Below are 14316 nucleotides of genomic sequence, written 5' to 3'. Positions count from 1 at the left end.
AAAACATAGCTTTAATATAAAATTTTAATATGATTTTATCATTTCCATCATTTAAAATGAGTTGAAAACATCAGAAATATCTATTTTATTTCTGAAAATTTAATTTTACATTTTTATTTCAGGCAATGCTGTTTATACAATAAATAAAAATGAAGTATTTATTGCCGTAGGCAATTCATTCTGTGGTGGATAAAATATGTACTTCCTGATATGGGGCCTGAGGCCCTGCATGATCTTAGCCCTCTTGGTAGTTCCAGTTTCATTTTCTATTATGGATCAGGTTATATGTTTAAATAGCAAGCATTCTGCTAGACTATACCAAAAAATTATACTTTCACCTACCTGTTTTTTCTCTCTGTTACACCATGTTAATAGCAATTCAATAAATTTCTACCCTGTCTTGCAATTGGTGTCTTCTGGCTTTTGAGGGCAAAGCATTCTTTATTTATATCTTTTTTTTTTCCAAGTATAAACTATAGTTTCTGCTTCAGTGTGAGGGCATCATAAAATTTTTGTAATATTTGCATTCTGTGATGCTGCAGGATATTCTGGAAAATTCTGAAATGCCATTGTTTGGGAGAAAAATAGTCTTTAAATGACCCCTACCAACAATCTTTTTTTTTTTTTTTTTTTTTTTACAATGAGCAATTTCACTAAAAAAAATTCCAGGAAAGTGCCTCTATATTTGCATTACAGGAACCTGCTAAACTCCTGAAGTTGAATCAAAACTATGTACATATAAGTATCTGTATTTAGAAAGGTATTTAATAGTTTTTATCAGATTCTAAAAAGGGTTGTTATACAAAATAGTTCCAAAAGCCATGGACACATTTCCCTGATGATTTATAATGTCTGCTGAATTACCTGATGTCACATATATTATAATTCTCACCTCTCCAATCCTTCTACCTATAAATAGCTTAGAGTCTTAAATCCCTACAACAAATGATTAGCAAATTTTTAAGTTAGATAATTAAGTAAATAAGGCAGAAAAGAGGAAAAATATTAAAAGTAAAATATGAGCATGTTGTTAATGATACGAAAGGGTTGTTCCTATAAATAATGGGTATGGCTTTCTCTGTTTACTGAACTCTGTTTTATAAAATTAATCCCTCTAAATGAGAATTTTATAAGATGAAAGATAGAATAATGCTACAAATTTATAAAATTTCTTTGGCAATTAGTGAATTTAATCAATACGTTTGTTTTCTCTTACCTGTGCTAAACAGAATAAGAAAGTTTAGAACTTATCCCATTAAAACATTAAAATTTTTTGAAGCATCATGTTTGTTAAAAAGTGAACTTCAGAGATAGATAAAGAAAACAGCAGCAATAAGTGTGCCCGTAACTACTGTGTTCATGTACTCTTGTTAATCTATATGATCAATATTGTTTGCAAATTAGTTTATACTATTTCTGTTATTGAAAGGATATAATTTATCTGAATCTTATTTTTAAAATGAAGTATGAGAATAACATAATTGTTACTTCTACAAAACTGTCAACTTATTTAAAAAGACTTAGTAAAAACATGTTTCTAAAATCATTTGTATTTACCTTGATGAGAAAAATTCAAGTATAAATATTAACGGGAATTATAAAATCCTAGAATTGCTTTTCCTTCCATTCTACAAAGAGTTAACCAAGATGTTGTGTATGCCTTTACAATTCTCAAACATTTTTTGATGCCACTAATATATAAGTCCACATCTGCCAAAATATACTTTTTTTATAACTGTCCACGTTTGAACAAGTGTCTGATATTCCATGTGTAAGTTTTTACCTTGCTTTTTATAACTATCATGTTTATAGGCTTATAAATAAATATTGAAACCATAATTTTTGTTTATTTTGGTTACAGTGTTTACTTTTAAAAATATGCCAATCAGCATTAACCATCCTTCTATCCATTAATTTGCATTTCTTTCATATATTATTGTTTTATGATAATCTCTGTAAAATTTCTGAAAACATTTTGCTAGATTCATTCAAGCCTCTTCTCTTCAAAGCAATACAAGCACACTGTTACATTTAAATATTCCAGACCTACTTTGTTGGTTGTAGGTATGTAACTTTGTTTCTGAGATCTCTATTCTGTTCCATTGACCCTTTTTTTTTTTTTTTTTTTGAAACACAGTATTACTCTATGGCCCAGGCTGGAGCGCAGTGACAGGATCTCAGCTCACTGCAACCTCTGCCTCATGGGTTCAAGCAATTCTCCTGCCTCAGCCTCCTGAGTAGCTGGGATTAAAGATGCACACCACCACACCTGGATAATTTTTGTATTTCCAGTAGAGATGGAGTTTTACCATGTTGGCCTGGCTGGTCTCGAACTCTTGATCTTAGGTGATCCACCCACCTCGGCCCCCCAAAGCATATCTTTATTTTTATACCAGTACCACACTGCTTTGTTTACTGCAGCACTGTAGTATAATTTGAAGTCAGGCAATGTAATGCCTCTGCTTTTGTTCTTTTGCTCAGAATTGCTTTTACTATTTGAGCTCTTTTTTGGTTTTAGGTGAATTTTAGGATTTTTTTTTTCAATTCTGTAAAGAATGATGATGGTAGTTTGAAAGGGCATAGCACTGAATCTGTAGGTTGCTTTGAGCAGTATGGTCATTTTAAGGATATTGACTCTGCTGATCCATGAGCATAGATGTTTTCTATTTGTTTATGTCAGTTATGATTTCTTTCATCAGTGTTCAGAGGTCTCATAACTCCTTGGTTAAATATATTTCTAGGTGGTGTTGTTGCCAATATCAACATATATATATATGTGTGTGTGTGTGTGTGTATAGGTATACATATATACATATATGAGTGTGTATATATACATATATATATACACACACCTATGTATATATACACACACACACACACACACACCATGGGATACTACTCAGCCATAACAAAGAATGAAATCATGCCTTTTGCAGCAACACGAATAGAACTGGAGACCATTATCTTTAGTGAAATGACTCAGAAACAGAAGATCAAAAACAGCATGTTCTCAATTATAAGTCGGAACTAAACAATGAGTACACATGGACATACAGAGTAGAAAAATAGACATTGGAAAGTCCAGAAAGTGGAAGGGTGGGAGGCAGGTTAGGGATGAAATACTAGCTTTCCGATATAATGTACACTATTCTGGTGATGGGTACACTAAAAGCCCAGACTTTACCACTATGCAAAAAATCTGTGTAATGTAACTGCACTTGTACCCTAAATCCACAGAAATAAAAAAATTAACTAAAAGTAAACATTACACGTTTATAACAAAGTGTGACAATTTTCTGTCTATTCCTTTTTAATAATAATTTCTATTCCATTAAGGAAAACATTTTTATATTTTAAATTTATTCTTCCAATATTTATTCAATGTTAATGAATTTTAAATTCTACTAGTTTGTGCTTTTCTCTCCTATTTTAAATATAACGTACTGCATTTCTCCTTATTCTATTGTGCAAACCCATGCCTAAATTCTAACAAAAATTTAACACAATTTTTGGATAATACTCAATGTCAATATATTTATGTATATATTGTGTACAACTGGGCCATTATAGTATATGACTTTCTGTCAAAATTTTAAATCTTTCTGAATTATCTGAGGCTTGTTTTTCTATGCTGTCTCTCTAACTGAACTCTGTCCTGACAAACTTTAAACAGTTAATTGCATCATGTAATCTATTAATTTTTTTTTTTTTTTTTTTTTTTTGCTAGAAACCTCACTCTCAAAGCCTCTGAATTCTTGCTCTAACTTTGGCTCAGTGTTAAGTATTCCTACTACACATATCTTATTGTGGGACTTTCCTTAACTCTCCACTGTCAGGGTTTATTTCACTTCTCTCCTGTGTTGGATGCCCTGTTTTCTTCATTTCCATGCCCTTCATTGACTTTTACCTCCTCATTTCAATAGTTCATGTCATCCTGTTTCTGGAAAAATTTTTGGAAAATGTTATATGTAATGTATAAACTTTATATGATGTAGTATAATATTTAATAATATATTTTACTACTTCTACTTTTGAATAAAGTTTAGAATTCTAAATTAGAAATACTTTTTTACCTCAGAATGGCTCCATTGTCTCATTTTCCTTGGATCTGGAAACTTATTTACTTAGATTTAGAGAATTTTTTTCTCCAGTAGTTATTTTAAAATAGCTTTTTTATAATTTTAAATAATTATTTTTGAATAATTCAGGGATTCAAAAAGTTATAAAATAGTATAGCAAATAAACATTTACCCAAGAAAAGATATTATGCAAAAATATTGTAGCTGTACTGCTATGCCATAATGAGGTTGCTGATGAAAGAGTATGTCTCTCATTGATGAAATCAGACATTGCTAAATTGCTCTTATTTTCCTAATTTGGCATATGAGGGTTGCTTTCGTTCTACATTCCTCCAAACACTTAATTTTGCTAGATATGAAAATTCTCCCAATATCAAGAGCAGAGATCATGTTCCATTGCTGTCTTAATTTGCATTTTTCTGATTGAGTTAGAACATCATTTACTATGTTTCATGCTCTTTCCTCTCTGCTGTGCAGCACTTTTAGTGTCCTCATATTAATAGAGCCAAACTCAGCTTCTAGATGTGAGGCACAGATGACATTGATGTCTGCCCCATTGACATTTAGAATATTTTCTTCATTTCTGCTATGCACAAATTCATTTTGTTTCTTTAGCTCAGTTATGTGTTTGGGGCACAGAAAAATATACATACACATGAACAAATATACATACATTTATACATATATATACATACACTCATATTACATATACATAAATTTCTGTCATTTTTCAGTTGTAAGCCATGTTGAATCAAGTATGTATTTTTTCAATAAATTAGTCAAATACAGATTTAAATATTTATTTTTATTTGATTAAAAATCAAATTATAAGTATTTGAATTTATAAAAGTTGAAGCTATCTAGTATAATTTATCAACGTTTTAAATCACCTAAAATTATTTTGATTTTCTCACCGGTAATATCTATTAATTCATAAAATTAGAGTTGCCATGTTTAGCTAATGAAAACACAGGATACCAGTTAAAATGGAATTTCAGCTAAACAATTTTTATTTAGTGTAAACATTTTCTAACTGTGCCCAAATTTAACTGGGCACATTTATCCTGTATATTTCGTGGCAAAGTTAACTAAATCTTATTCATAGTAAATTTTTTGACAAATATTGCAAACATGTTTTTAACAGTTTCTTGAATATTTCTTCTCTGGTGGATTTTTCTTCTCTCCTATTATTTTCTAGTTTAGTAAAATCAGCAATTCAAAGGGAAACGTATGCTTTTGAGTGTCAACAGCCATCCCAGATTATTACAACGTGTGACTGCAATGAGAGTAGTATCATGTGATGCCTAGGAGATTGCTGGGCTGAATTTCGTCCTCAATATTTAGTAACTTTGTGAATGTAGGCATACTACATAACCTCTCTGTGCCTTAGCTTCTTCTTATGGAAGTGAATTAGTATATGTATTAAATATAAAATACATGGCTCAAAAACAGTGTCTCAGCCAGGCTTGGTGGTGTGAGACTGTAATCCCTGCTACCCGGCAGGCTGAAGTGAGAGGATTGCTTGAGTCAAAGGGGTTAAGTCCACCCTAGTCCACATAGCAAAACTCCATCTCTTAAAAAAAAAAAAGTAAATAAATAGTATTTAGTGCATAAATAAATATTACTCTAGTATTAGCTATTTTTACGTTCTCTAGATATTATTTTTTTAAGTCTACAAATAGGTACATATTTTTAAAATCATTAGAATGAGAATAGGAATCACTTGGTGATTCTTGGCTTGCCAGCTTAAATATAATACATGAGAGGGCACTGTGACAAGCCATCAGATTATCAATTTATGATTCCTAGAATAAGAAAGTTTGCAAGCAGCATATTATTGGAGAGAGACTTATTATGAGCCCAACTGATATTCGTCTGTGATAGGATGACTTTGTATCTGGATACAGAAACACCAAAATATAACCAATAAAATCTTCCATTTTATATTGAGATTTTATCTTCTATCATATTTTCATAAATGGTTAAGAGCATACAGTTGAAATTGAAATATTATTCTGTCAGATTCACTGCCTAGAGAATACCTTTCAGAGGTTCCTTGCCAGTAGCTCACTGACAAGTCAAAAGACTGGTATCATTTAATTGCTGTACTCCCTTCTGGATTCATTTTTACAATATCACTTAAGCCCACATAATACCTTAACTGGTGAAATTCACGACTACTTAGGCGCAAAGTTTGGGAAACACCAGTCTCCAGTAAGTTTTGTTGGAAAAAAATCTGAGTTTTAATTGAACCACACAATGAATATTGATGAGATATGCAGAGTTGTCATTCGGAAAGCTAGCTACAGTAAACCCTGTGCAATTTTCCTACAGGTATGAAACAGAGAACACAGACAAAAACTCACAATGTTGTTGAAAACCAGGACAGATATCAACGTATGTTCAAAATGTAACAGAAATTTTTACTGTGAATCAAATGCAGCTAGAGAAAATGGGTAATGACATTTCCAACCTGTATTTTCTCTCTGGTTCTGTCTTTTTGTTTTGTTTTGGTTGCATTTTGTTTGGGTTTGATTTCCCAAATCTACAGATAGGATCTCCCATAAAACAAAAAAAGAAAATGCCAACGTATGCTGATGAAAAAGGCTTATGTTTTTCTGGGCAAAAATTAACCTTAGAAAAGCTGAGTTGCTGTTATTTGGTGCAGGCTGCTAGGTGAAGGTGGTACCTCCTCTTCCCTTTTTGTATTTTCTGAATGATACACAAAAAAATTATTGGATGAGCTACTAGACTAGCTATTGCCCTAATCCAATATCCACAGACACTATCACAGTACATTTACAATCACTACCCCTATTTGAGTTGCTTATCTGTAGGCAGGCTCTTCTCCTATTTCTCAGCATGTATTGTGATAACATTTAAAGATTGATATTCTATCTTAATTAAAATAAAAGGAAATATATTTGAGGGAAAGTTCCAACTAGGCAGAATCTGCTTATAACTGGCTCAGAAGAGAAATAAATAAATAAATAAAATTCAGTACGATCCTGAAATTAAGTGTAGACAGTGAGAATAGAATAAATATTTTGACATTTGTTTCCCCAAAGCTTTCTTTTCTAGTACAGAAAGTAAAATATGTGATTTATGATCTAAATATGTAGTATAAAATATGAAGCTAATAAATAATGCAATAATCAATCACTCTTCTATATTGTATATTCTACTCTTTCCTTTCTATTTATTTATAATATTGGTGGCTGCTCATCCAATCTCATTTTCTCACTGTTGTTCTTGTCCCCATTGTTCTTGCTTTTGATCTCCATGAGTATTTTTTTTAATTTTATGTTTTAAGGGGTACAAAATAATGTTTTGATTTATTAATACAATCTCGAATCATTAAATGAAACTGATTAACATATCCACCACCTTAAATATTTATGACTTTTTGTTGTGACAAAATTTGAAATTTACTCTCTTAGCAATTTTGAAATGTACAAATATCTTGTTATCTACCACATTCTCCATGTGGTACAATAGATCTCATAGAAAAAAGTCCTTATTTCTTTCGGTCTAATTGAGGCTTTGGGCCTTTTGACCCTTATCTTCCCTTTCCCCCATACCCCTCCAGCCTCTGGTAAACACTTAGAAAGTTTAACATATCAGATCTATGTATTTGCAATTCACATTAATTTTTCAGACTCCTATTGATAAATATTGGCCTGTTTGTGGTCTAGGATTATCTAGTTTTTTGGGAAATAAGCAATGGATCAACCTTTTCACCTAAGTGACAAAATTCTTCCATTCATAAACTTTCAGTTTTGGATTTATTTTATTTTGTTATTTTTTAAAAAACACATAATTGTTATGAACACAAATTTATGAGATTTGTACATTTTATATTTTACCTTTTTGTAAAACAAAACCATACTTATGTAGTTACAAGGGTTAGTTTTGAAAATTTCTATTTTTTTCTAATAATATTTTTGCCTTTTTTGTAATATATAATAGAAAAAATTATGTTTTTCTGGGCAAAATTGCAAAGTGAATTATATAAAATAATATCTGATAATACTTCTTTCATACAGTACAGGACTTTTATACAGTCTCTTTTTTCAGCAAATCCTTTTATACAGAATGGGACTTAAGATGATCAAGTGTTATCTGTGAATGTGAATAATCAGGCTCTTCTATAATGAAGGTAAGATACGAAACAAATATGTGTGTGTGCATATGTGTGTGTGTGCATGTGCGTACATACACACGCACTTAGAATGCTTGCTTAATTTTAGATCACCCTTTCACAAATTCATCAGGTTCTCTGAGAGATACTATTTTTTAATATCTATTCAAGACAATTTAACATAAATAACTTTGAAATGAACAAATTGTTCTTCAAATACGTCACTGAAAAGCTTTAAGAGTTTTGCAACACCATCTAAAAACAAGTGTAGCCACTGAAGACTAAAAATGTAATGACAAAATAATATCTATCTATGTCTCCTCTCTTCTTCTGAAATAATAAAGTAATGATTATGTATTTGGCAAACACGTGCAGAAATGTTTCAAAAAGGACATTTGAAAATAACAAAAGGTCTACATAAAGTTTATAACGGAGAAAAATATTTGCAGAAATGCTATAATTTACTTCGCAATACTGTATAAAAGTTTTTCAAACTTTCTAATTTTTGTTGTTAGCTCTCCATCTTTCCAGTTGTGTGATAATTGGCTGGTTATTGATTGAAACTTTCAAATCTTAGTTTCTGCTTGTGAATGATGAAAAGTAATAACGGAAATTACTTCATAAATGTGATTTAAAGTGAACTGAGCAAAAAGAACTGAGCAAATTTCTGACTTGTAAATTATCCAGTATATGCTTATGTTTACTTTTTAGCTTTTTATTCTTTTATTTTAAATCAACTATTATTTTAAGTTCTGGGGTACATGTGCAGGTTTGTTACATAGGTAAACATATGCCATGGTGGTCTGCAGCACAGATCAACTCATCACGCAGTTTTAAGCCCAGCACCTATTAGCTGTTTTTCCTGATGCACTCCCTCCCTTTCCCCTGACAGGCCCCAGTGTGTGTTGTTCCCCTGCCATGTGTCCATGTGTTCTCATCCTTCAGCTCCCACTTGTAAGTGAGAACATGCAGTGTTTGGTTTTCTGTTTCTGCATTAGTTTGCTAAGAATAATGGCTTCCAGCTCCATCCATGTCCCTGCAAAGACATGATTGTGTTCCTTTTTATGGCTGCATAGTATTCCATGGTGTATATGTACCACATTTTCTTTATCCAGTCTATCACTGATGGGCATTTAGGTCGATTCCATGTCTTTGCTATTGTGAATAGTGGAGCCATGAACTTATGCATGGATGTATCTTTATAACAGAATGATTTATATTCCTTTGGGTATATAGCCAGTAATGGGATTGCTGGGTCAAATGGTATTTCTGCTTCTAGATCTTTGAGTAATTCCCATACTGTCTTCCACAATGGTTGAACTAATTTACATTCCCACCAACAATGCAGAAGCATACCTTTTTCTCCGCAACCTCACCAGCATCTATTGTTTCCTGACTTTTTAATAATCACCATTCTGACTGGCATGAGGCGGTATCCCATTGTCGTTTTGACTTAGATTTCTCTAATAAGCAGTGATTTTGAGATTTTTTTTCATATGTTTCTTAGCCACGTGAATGTCTTCTTTCGAAAAGTGTCTGTGCATAACCTTTGCCCACTTTTTAATGGGGTTGTTAGTTTTTTCCTTGTAAATTTGTTTAAGTTCCCTGTAGACTCTGGGTATTAGACCTTTGTCAGATAGATTGCAAAAATTTTCTCCCATTCTGCAGCTTTTCTGTTCACTCTGATGATAGTTTCTTTTGCTGTGCAGAAGATTTTTAGTTTATTTAGACCCAATTGGTTACATTTTTGCTTTTGTTACAATACCTTTTGGTATTTTAGTAATGAAATCTCTGCCAATGTCTATGTCCTGAATGGTATTGCCTAGATTTTCTTCTAGGGTTTTTATAGTTTTGGATTTTACATTTAAGTCTTTAATCTATCTTGAGTTAATTTTTGTATAAGGTATAAGGAAGGGGTCCAGGTTTTATTTTCTGCATATGGCTAACCAGTTCTCCCAGCACCATTTATTAAATAGGGAGTCTTTTCCTCATTGCTTTTGTCAGGTTTGTCAAAGAACAGATGGTTGTAGGTACAGTCTTATTTCTGAGTTCACTATTCTCTTCCGTTGGGCTATGCGTCTGTTTTCATACCAGTATCATGCTGTTTTGGTTACTGTAGCCTTGTAGTACAGATTGAAGTCAGGGAGCATGACTTCTCCAGTGTGGTTCCTTTTGCTTAGGATTGTCCTGGCTATTCAGGCTCTTTTTTGGTTCCATATGAATTTTAAAGTAGTTTTTTTTTTCTCTAATTCTGTGAAGAATGTCATTGGTAGTTTAATGGGAATAGCGTTGAATCTATAAATTACTTTGGGCAGTATGGCCATTTTCATGATATTGATTCTTCCCACCCATGAAATAAAAAATATAATTGAGTCCCATCATCATATCATGAAAATGGCTTTAAGAGAAAACTAGTAGCTGGGCACAGTGGCTCATGCCTGTAATCCCATCACTTTAGAAGGCTGAGATGGGCAGATCACTTGAGGTCTGGAGTTCAAGACCAGCCTGGCCAACATGTAGAAACCCTGTCTCTACTAAAAATACAAAAAAAATTAGCTCAGCATGGTGGCAGCCACCTGTAGTCCTAGCTACACAGGAGGCTGAGACAGGAGAATTGCTTGAACCCAGGAGGTGGAGGTTACAGTAAGCTGCGATCTCACCACTGCACTCCAGCCTGGGTGACAAACAAACAACAAACAAAGAAGAGAAAACTAGTTAGATGAATATTATTGCTTCCTATTTTCAACCAGTAAATAGTTGCCACTGATAAATTGACAGCCATGAGTCTATCAAGAATCCTCTTGATATATTATATACTACAACATGACTGTTCACAGGGGAAAATTATAGGAAACAACGTATGTGTACTTCTTGATTTCATGATATAAGACAAGCACAAAAGCACCACTCATGCCACTGAAAACAATGGACCATGAACCCTTGAAAAATCTTTGCCTCCTTCATCACGAGCAATGTTCCTTCAGCAGTCAAAAATGCCTGTGTACTCAAGACCAGCCTGGCCAATATGGTGAAACCCTGTCTCTACTGAAAATACAAAATTAGCTGGCCTTGGTGGCTCACGCCTGTAATCCCAGCTACTCAGGAGGCTGAGGCAAGAGAATCGCCTGAAGCTGGGAGGTGGAAGTTGCAGTAAGCTGAGATTGTGCCACTGCACTCCAGCCTGGGCGACAGAGACTCCATCTAAAAAAAAAAAAAAAAAAAAAAAATGCCTTTTTTTGTTTTTTGTTTTTAGACTCCATCTAAAAAAAAAAAAAAAAAAAAGCCTGACTGCATCAACATTTAGCAGTGAACAGTGTCAAATGGATAGGAATTCAACCCTGCAATGACAATGACAGGCTGTGTGTAATCATTCAGCTGATGATGATGTAGTACTCTTGGAATCTGGAAGCATTCCCTTTGCAGTGTCACAGATACTGAAGTAGGCAGCTGGGTAGATGCTAATACCCTGCACAGACATGGTAAAGCCTTGGTGCAGGCCCTTAATCCTATTAGATTTGTAGATCTTAACCAGACAGTCACCAAGGCTTCTGAATTCCCTTTCAGCTCCAGCTTCACCCACATCCACTGGTAGACTGGTACAGACAAAATCAAGAGGGTACACAAAACACAAGGATGTGGCCCCAGCGCACTGCCTGATGCCAGGTTCCTTGCAACATAGTGCCGAAAGTGGGTCCTCTTGTCCACACTACCCAGGAAGATCTGCTAGTACTTATTTCGAAGGCAAAGTTGAGAGCCCCTGGGTGGGGAAGTATCTGATGACATTGGCCAGGTTACCACGCCAGAAGGACAGGACTCTCTCCTCCTTGGGAATACAGACCACACAGTCTATAATGTGCTTGTACTGCTTATCTGTGGTAATTTCCTTGGTGGTATGCTGCACCTGCAGCAGCAGCTTGAGCCACTCGATAGGTGCTCCTGCTGCCTTAGAGATGGCTGTGACCACCCCACCTGCCAGAAGTCCCTGTTGAAGGACACAGCATCATCTGTCATGTTGAAAGGAAAGGGGAGGTAGGCTGCTGCGAGATGGGATTGGGCCAGGAACTCTTTAATTTCAGGGCTGGGGGGCCTCATGTTATTTCAGAGCGTAAGCTTGCTATTTATGGGACACATCTAAGAGTTTCCAGAAAAAATTATGGGACTGCAAGTCTCCCGAAATATTAACATTTGTAGTATTAATATATTATCTTTTTCCCTTTTAAGTTGTGGTAATAAAATATGGTCCTTAAAAGCCTGCCTTTTTGATATTTGTTGTGACATGTTTGATTGCCTAACATATGACCAATTTTATTTAAGGATTCTTTTGTATTTAAAAAGTATGTGTATTCTGAAGTTGCCTCATGCTATTCTAAATATATTGATAAGATCAAGCTTGTGAATTTTTCTGTTCAAAACTTTTGAACGTTTTCTACTTTTCTCTGATATTAAAACTTTTGAAAGAATTCAGTTAAAATTTTCTGTTTTGTTTATTTGGAAATCTCTTCTTACGTTCTACCAGCTTCTTTTATTTTCCTTTTAGCAAAAAAAAAAAAAAAAAAAACACATCAAAACTGTGTTTTTACATGTACACAAGTTTAAAATCATGGTATTTCTCTTTTTTTCCACTTGAAGTTACGTACTTATACCTGGTAATAATTTTTCATGTTAAGTATCTATTTTCCTAATATTAATATGACTTCAGTTTTTTTGTTTGTATTTATCTAAAATTTTACTTCTAATCCTTCCTTGTATGTGTGAGCTTTATATGAATCTCATGTAAATAACTGTATTTCTTATAGCTAATCTTGCAGACTTTATTTTGTTGGTTTTATTTGCTCCTTTTTATTTATTGTAACTAGTCATAAAATTGGGTTATTTCTACAATATTATTTCTGCTTTCTATAAGTCTTGATATTTTGCTTCTTTTTCTTGCCTTTCTTGCCTTATTTCATACTGATTGAGATATATTGTTTTCTTCATTTTATTTTTTTCTCTCTATTCTTTTGGAGATTACATCCTGAATTTCTGTCGTTTTAGTCCTTTGGAGATTTTAAGATGACTATTAAATTTATCAAAGTCTAAAATTAATCAATAATCACCCTATTCTTAAATTACTACTAGAGTTTATGGGACTGCTTCAAAAGCTTTCTCTTCATATATTTGCTATTATTGTGCAGCATTTTAGCTATATTTCTCTTTTTTGTCCTACTTACTAAATATTGTTTTTGTCATTATTTTTTAAGGACAATGTTTTAAATTTATTCATACATTTCTTTTCTGTAGATTCTCTCTGGCATTATTCTTTTTCTTTGAGAAATGCTATAACTAAGGTTTTGCATGTAATGTATGACTTCACTTCTTGTTTGTTGCAAAATGAGTTTAGTTTTTCTTATTCTTGAAAGGTAATTTTAATTAGTATACAACTTATCTGAACTTTGGATGTATCCTAACTGTTTCCATTGTTTTGATGACAATTCAACAAACTTATATTGACTTCTATTGTTCTCCTCAACTGGTAATCTGTCTTCTTCATATATCATCTTTTAGTTTTTTTCTTTGTTGAACCTCAGTTTCAATACAGTATCTAGAGATATATTTATTTTAATTTACTTCTACTTTAGATATTTTGGGCTTTGAATCTGAGAATTGGTTCTAGAAATTTCAGTTTCAGAAAAATCTCACCTAATATTGCTTACCATTCTTTTTATTTTGTAATTCCCAGTTTTAAAAGTAACCACCCTATCCTTGATGCTTCTTATACTCTCTTTTATATTTTTATATTATTGTATCTCTATGCTGTAGTATGGAAGCTTTCCTGAATTCTGTTTTCCAATTATTCATTTTCTCCATTGTCTATAATTGTCATTAACCCTCCTATTGAGCAACTATTAATTATTATACATTTCAGTTCTAGGAGGGCCTTTTGTTCTTCATTTTAGAATTTCCCCAATATTCTAATATAGACTGTGTTTATGGATTTGATTCTGTAGTTCTCTTTTTTTGTCAATTCTTGTTCATGCTGATTTACTTCTTCATGAATTTGGGATTTTTTATTATGTGCTATGTCTTGCAATTTTATTTTTGTGGCCTGGCCTAAAG

At 33.0% G+C, this 14316-nt stretch overlaps 1 protein-coding gene and 1 pseudogene across 1 annotated transcript in view; both read right to left on the bottom strand.

The window, feature by feature from the left end:
* The window catches only part of LOC129136834 (myosin IC heavy chain-like), a 185653-nt gene that overhangs the window by 145156 nt on the left and 26181 nt on the right, over positions 1–14316 (bottom strand). The window lies entirely within an intron of this gene.
* Positions 11052–12284, bottom strand: LOC100610465 (ADP/ATP translocase 2-like; annotated as a pseudogene).

Source organism: Pan troglodytes, chromosome 14 (genome assembly GCF_028858775.2).
Source record: "Pan troglodytes isolate AG18354 chromosome 14, NHGRI_mPanTro3-v2.0_pri, whole genome shotgun sequence".
Taxonomy (NCBI): domain Eukaryota; kingdom Metazoa; phylum Chordata; class Mammalia; order Primates; family Hominidae; genus Pan; species Pan troglodytes.
The sequence above is the reverse complement of the archived record's forward strand: the minus strand, read 5'-3'. Positions and strand labels throughout refer to the sequence as shown.